Genomic DNA, 7,125 nt, shown 5'->3' on the forward strand with positions numbered 1-7,125 from the left:
CTACGCCCTACAAGTAGTGCAGTCCTGTCCATAGGTTCAAAGTAGCACACATATTACATACACAACAAAACTGTTCTGCTCTCTTTTACTATCTGTAACTGAAGAAAGTAACAGATGTAACTGCATCTGCAGCAATGAATTCCAGTGAGTTGGCTATTTAACCTAACTTCAAAAAAGAGTGTGACGTTTTTGATGACAGTTGCACTCCAAATAAATTTACTTTTATCATTGATCAATTATGATTTTTTGCATCACAAGGTTAGGAACCAAATGTATTCACAGACAACTTTTGTCCCATTATCATTTTATCAGCATTCAAGACTAAAAAAGCTAAATCTGCTCTCCAGAGGAGGGAGGGGGAGGAGGAAACATCATCCTAGTTTTTAAAATAAAGGAATTAATAATGCGGATTAGAACAGTGTGTGCAAAACTAGGATAAGAGATCCAGAGAGTGTGATAACAAGTAAAGAGCGCCAGCAGCTAAACCTCATGAATAACTTCTTCATGCTTAGACTTTGCGCCCTATGGAATAGACTATCACTAAGTACTGTAAATACTGAGTCTGCTGAAGCAGTTGGAAGGAAATTGGATTGATTTCTGATTTAGCAGCAATCAAATGGATATGGGTTTGATGTAGAGAAGCAAGAGATTCATCATTGTTGATTTTGAAATTGGACTGGGAGGATGGAATTAAGTGGATGGGCTAAATGGCCTTTTGTCACTTCCATGACCTTCTGTAACCCATTAAGATAGTCTCATTAACAGTTACTAAATAGGCCATTACATTTACAGGCAAAAAAGTGAGAATAAATTTGTACAAAACATTGGTTAGATGTAGTAACGCACACAATTTTGGGTACCCAATTATAGAAAGGACAATAAAGCCCTAGAGAGCCAACAGCAGAGATTCACTGGGCTGTTGCCAGGGATTGGAAATTGTAGTCATCAGGAGACACTGAAGATACTGGGACTACCTCCACTGGAGCAGGGAAGGCTGAGAAGAGATTCAATAGAGGTTTTTAAAATTATGAAGGCAGTTTGACAGAGTGAATAGAAAAAGACTAAAGGCCTTAAACTGGGCATGATCCACGCGGCACGTAGCCAAGGCACGCCAGAATGGAAAGGCCCGAGACCATCCTAAATTTGTCCTTGGGCCTCATCATCATAATTGCGGCAAGCTGCAGGGGCGGGGGGAGGCCGTGTGAGAGGAGGGGTTTGGCGGGGGTGGGGGCATGGGGGATGGGTGATCAAAGGGGGTGGCAGAGGCTTCAATATTAATATGGAGGCAGGAGGATGCACTCTTGCTCCTGCTGGCTCCACATTAAGGTAAGTTTTAATCAAAACATACCTGCAGGCTTCTTCCACAGCTAGCTCTGACTAATCTTCACTAATTTTGGGAATGGGACTGGAAATGAGTGCAGGAGCCTCAAGGCAGCCACTTAAAAGCAGGCCTTGCCAAATTTGGCAGCGGCAGGGGGAATGCATAACTCGGGCGCAGGCTTCACCCTGCTAAATTTGGCATTGTGGTGCCCACTTTACACTCATAAAAGGGGCACAATGATGTGGAATTTAAACCTCTATGGGCTAGAAATTCATGTAGACACAGTGGCCTAGAAACTCAGTTGCTTGCGCCAGCCAGTAGCGCCTTAGGAGGAGGAGATGTTGGGCGCTAGGCGGCTAGCGGCCGGGCGCAGCGCGATCTGCGCCTCTCCCCAACTTCACTCAAGAATTAGCGGCGGCGCAAAGTCTTTGCGCGCGCTCAGCTGCGCGCGCAGATCCTGACGTCATTTCCTCGTGCAACGCCCTTTGTGCGCCCCAAACCGGAAATTCAGTCGCGACGCCCTATTGTGTGCCTGGCGCCCCTAGCGACTGGTAGAGGGGAACGGTTCTCAGTCGATGCGGGGCGCAGGGGGCGCAAATTAAAGGGCACACCTCCTGCAGTAGAGAAGGCTGCCATTTCGCAGCACTCCTTTTTGAGAGACGGATCTTTGCAGAGAGACAAAGGTAGAGACCTTTCTGCTTTGGCTCAACACTCGGACAGGTACTTGTGGCTTCAGGCCACAGCTTTCCACTTGTCTTTGCCTTCAGTGTCATATCATTGTTTGCAAACATATAATGGGGGCTGCAATGGGTGCAAACGCTGGCCTTCTCCATTGCATTCAAAGGGCTCACAGACGCCGTGAGAGAGTGGCAGTCCTGGCCAGACGGAGAGGGGGCCACAGGCGTCGGGAAAGGAGGCCTTACCCACCCAGGGTATACAGCCAGCAGTTCTGCTATCTGAACATGTCTGACGAGCAGTGTGTTCGGAGGCTGCGATTCCGAAGGGCGGTGGTCACTGAGATCTGCCACCTGCTTGGCGGTGATCTGCAGCCACATCTGAGGATCAGGACGTCTCTGTCGGTGGCAGTGAAGGTGACGGTGGCTCTCAACTTCTATGCCACCGGCTCCTTCCAATCCGCTACTGGGGACATTTCCAACACTTCCCAGTTCGCCGTGCATTGCTGCATCCGCCAGGTGACCAATGCCCTTTTCAGAAGGAGACGTCAGTTCATCTCCTTCTCCATGGCCCTTGTCAAGCAGCAACAGCGTGCAATGGGCTTTGCAGCATTCACCGGCTTCCCCACGGTGCAGGGCGCCATTGACTGCACGCATGTGGCTTTGCGGGCACCTCTGGAGAATGCCGCAACCGGAAGGGCTACCATTTGCTCAACGTTCAGCTGATTTGTGACCACAGGCAGCTCATCCTAGCTGTCAATGCCCGCTTTCCAGGCAGCAGCCACGATGCCTTCATCCTGCGCCAGACTTCTGTGGCAGACATGTTCCAGGCCCAGCCTCACCCACGAGGATGGCTTCTCGGGGACAAAGGCTATCCTTTGTGTACCTGGCTGATGACCCCGCTCCGTGCGCCCAGCACCCCTGCTGAAGAGGGATACAATGACAGCCATCAAGCAACCAGGAACATCATTGAGCAAACAATCGGCGTCCTGAAGCAACGGTTCCGCTGTCTGGATCATTCAGGGGGAGCCCTACAATATTCGCCGGAGCGAGTCTCCCATTTCGTGGTCATGTGCTGCATGCTGCACAACCTGGCTATCCGCAGGACTCAGCCACTGCCACCAGAGATTGGAGGACCACCTGAGGAGGAGGAGGAGGAGGAGGAGGAGGACCTGCACAGGAGGGAGGCAGAAAGTGCAAGGGCCGACCGTCGGCGGCTTATTGAACGTCGGTTCTAGGCCCCCTCTCAGGGAATGGCTTGTGCCAATGTCACCAGATGAATGTAGCCGCTCCACAAGCCCTCAGCCGAGCAGGGCAACCAGGACTTGCCAAATAAAGCATGGGCAGTGCGATTTAAGAACATTTATTACTTGGAAACCTCTGCCCTTCCCACATTACAAACTAATGGAGCGAAGCCCCCTCCAAAAACACAAAACGAACAGTCTCGGCCTTACAAAACAAAGAAAGACACCAGTCTCGGCCTTACAAAACAAAGAAAGACACCCGTCTCAGCCTTATAAAAACACAACTACACCAGTCTCGGCCTTTCAACAAACACAAAGGCCTAGAAATTCAGTATAGCCACTTTTGGGGCGGTAAAGTCGGGCGGGCGCTAAAGTTAGCGCCCGCCGGAAAGTGGAGGCCACTTCGCCGATATTCAGTAGCTTTGGCCAAGGAGTTTGGGCGAGCGCTGAAACTGGCGTTGCACCCCTATCTTTAGGCGCTAAGCCGGCGGTGCAGAGTGATAACGCCGAGGCCGGGCGCAGCGCAGGTGCGGTCATGTTTTGATTGACAGCAGACACCCTGACGCCGGCCAGCTCTTAAAGGGGGAAGGGTCGACTTGGTCTGCTGCCACGCCCTGGATAGTGGAGCCCTCCAGCTAGGCCTGAACACTGCTGCTGGACCCAAATAGCGCCTGAAGCCATGCAGAAGGCCCGTGAATGAGCGCAGCGCTTCTCAGAGCATGCTTTGAGGGTGCTGCTTAGGGATTTGGAGAAGAAAAGAGATATCTTGTGCCCGGACAGTGGCAAGAAGGCTCCCAAGAGGCTGTACAGGAGAGCCTGGAGGGAAATCGCCCAGAGGGTCACAGCCAACAGCGATGTCCCCAGGACTGGTGACCAATGCCGCAAGAAGTTCAACGACCTCACTCGGTTGGTCAGGGTGAGTAGCCTTTCCAGTGTCCTCCTCATCCTTGCATGTGCACCTCACATTATGGGCAAAGGGACCTCAAAGGCCTAATGGCCAGCCCTCCTCCAGCAGCTATGGCACTGGCATGATCATCAGTAGCACTTTCTGCACTTGACACACTGGCCAAGCTATTCGACCATGGGAGGCAGTGCACACAACAACAGGGCACCACACTGGCCAAGCTATTCGACCGTGGGAGGCAGTGCACACAACAACAGGGCACCACACTGTACTTAGAGGCCGTCCTTTCTCTTGCAGGCCAAGCTGGCGCAGAATCTGAAGAGCCGGACTGTCACCGGGGGAGGCCGTGTCCAGTTCCAGGAGCTCAGTGACCTGGAGGAGCGCGTGGCTCGACTCATGCGTGCCCGGGTGATTGGCCCCGTTGCTATTGGAGATGCCGACCCTGTGCTGGGCCCAAATGGTAAGGACATGACCGTTTGGACCTCTCTCGTTCCCCTTGCGCTTCAGATCTACATCCTTTGCCACTGTCCCACCAATGCGCATAATGCCACCACTCATGCCTCCCTCGCTGACGCCCTGTCCTCACTCTAAAGCTACTCTTGCGCCTTCCTGCTTTCAGCTGGTGAGGAGGAGGTCCCTGAAGCTGCGAGTGTCAGTCCCTCGGAAGAGGAGGACGACGAGGACCAAGAGGAAGGCGGCACATCGGGGGAACCCTCATCCGCTCCAGGGGATGGCAATGGAGGGGACACGTCTTGCCTGGAGGAGAGCCAGGGGGAAGTGTTGCAGGGGGGTGTAGCTCCTGTGCCCAGTGGCGTCCAGCCACGCGGGAAGGGTCGGGCAGCACGGCTGCCTTCTCCCCAGAGGGGGGAAGTGTTGCAGGGGAGGGCAGTTGCTGGGCCCAGTGGCGTCCAGCCACGCGGGAAGGGTCGGGCAGCACGGCTGCCTTCTCCCCAGAGGGGGGAAGTGTTGCAGGGGAGGGCAGTTGCTGGGCCCAGTGGTGTCCAGCCACGCGGGAAGGGTCGGCCAGCTCGGCGGCCTTCTCCCCAGAGGGAGAGTCCGGCCTCCAGTCCGGAGACGGTCCTCGCCCAGGAGGTGCGCCTCCTTGATCAAATGTCCGCGGATTCGGATCGTCGGCACACCGAGTTCATGGGGGTTGTGGGACGGTTGCCTCAGGCCATTGAGTCCCTGGTTCATAGTGTGGCCGATTTCGGGGACTCACAGGCCAGGGGTGTCGAACAACTCGCGGCAGCACAGGACGCGAGTCGAGAGTTCATGAGTGGTGCCATGCAGACACTGGCTGGTCTGATGCGGGCACAGACCAGGGCAGTACGGGCACTCATTCTGCCACACTCACTGTGTCAAGGACGCATCGCCAGGGCACCCGCCGTGCTGCTGCAGCACAGCGGTCTGGCCTTCACCAGATTGCTGCGCTTGCTGCAGTGCCAGCCTGGCCGAGTGCCAGTGTCTCTGGCGACCAGCGAGCGCCTGGCATCAGCCAGCTTGCCCCCATTGCTGCAGCCGCCACTGCCACTCCCCCAGCAAAGCTGCGACGAGCTGCTGGAGAGATTGATGCTGCCCAGCCACAGCTGCAGCAGTCAGCAGCCGGCCCCTCCAGGGCCGGACCTCGTCTAGGCCGACCCCCAAGGGCATCTGCCGTCACGCTTTGTGCCCCTCAGGAGCCTTCCCCCAGCCTTGCAACACCCACAGGGCCCAGGTTGAGGCGGAGCAGCAGGTTGGGCAGGGGCCGGAGAAGCCTGCACAAGGACTCACCCTCTCGGCACACCAAGTAGAGTGTGTTGCCAAATGTTTTTTATATGGGGGTGTTTGTGTTCTGTATGGGGGAGTTTTATTTTGGTAAGGCCGAAGATGATGGCAAATGTTTTTTTAGATGGGGGTGTTTGTGTTCTGTATGGGGGGGTTTGTCTTGGTAAGGCCGAGGATGAAGGCCAATTGGATGGACAAGTTTTGTTATTCCTCCCCAGGTTGTGGGAGTGAGATATGTTTTTGACTGTTTTTTGGGGGTCTTGTCTGTTTTTGTGTTTCATGTGGGAAGGGCCCTGAGTTTGTTAAATAAAGCTTTTTACTTATTCAGCTTGTCCATGTGTCATGTTTCAAGTGGTTGTTGCGTTAACCGGCTGAGGGCTTGCAGAGCAGCTGCATTCAGGTGCGTTCATTGCCACAAGCCATTCCCTGACAGGGGGCCTAGAAGTGTCGTTCAATAAGCCGCCGGCGGACGGCCCTTGGACCTTGTGGCTCCCTCCTGGGCTGGTACTCCTCCTCCTCCTCCTCCTCATGCTCCTCCTGCTCCTCCTCCTGAGGTGGTGGTCCAACGTGAGGTGGCAGTGCCTGAGTCCTGCGGATAGCCAGGTTGTGCAGCATGCAGCAAACGACGACGAACTGGGAGACTCTATCCGACGAATACTGTAGAGATCCGCCGGAACGATCCAGGCAGCGGAACCATTGCTTGAGGACGCCAATCGTTTGCTCTATGATGTTCCTTGTGGCTTGATGGCTTTCGTTGTATGCCTCCTCAGCAGGGGTCCTGGGCGCGCGGAGCGGGGTCATGAGCCATGTACACAAAGGATAGCCTTTGTCCCCGATAAGCCATCCCCTTGGGGGAGGCTGTGCCTGGAACATGTCAGCCACAGTAGTCTGGCGCAGGATAAATGCATCGTGGCTGCTTCCTGGAAAGCGGGCATTGACAGCTAGGATGCGCTGCCTGTGGTCACACACCAGCTGTACATTGAGGGAATGGTAGCCCTTCCGGTTGCGGTAATCCTCGGCATTGTCGATAGGTGCCCGCATAGCCACATGCGTGCAATCAATGGCGCTCTGCACCATGGGGAAGTCGGCGATCCAGGCAAATCCGACTGCACGCTGCTCCTGCCTCTCTAGGGTCATGGGGAAGGAGATGAATTGGTGTCTCCTTGCGAAAAGGGCATCGGTGACCTGCCGGATGCAGCGATGCACGGCGAACTGGGA

This window comes from Somniosus microcephalus, chromosome 13 (genome assembly GCF_052327205.1).
Source record: "Somniosus microcephalus isolate GS21.2 chromosome 13, FLI_Smic_1.0, whole genome shotgun sequence".
Classification (NCBI taxonomy): Eukaryota; Metazoa; Chordata; class Chondrichthyes; order Squaliformes; family Somniosidae; genus Somniosus; species Somniosus microcephalus.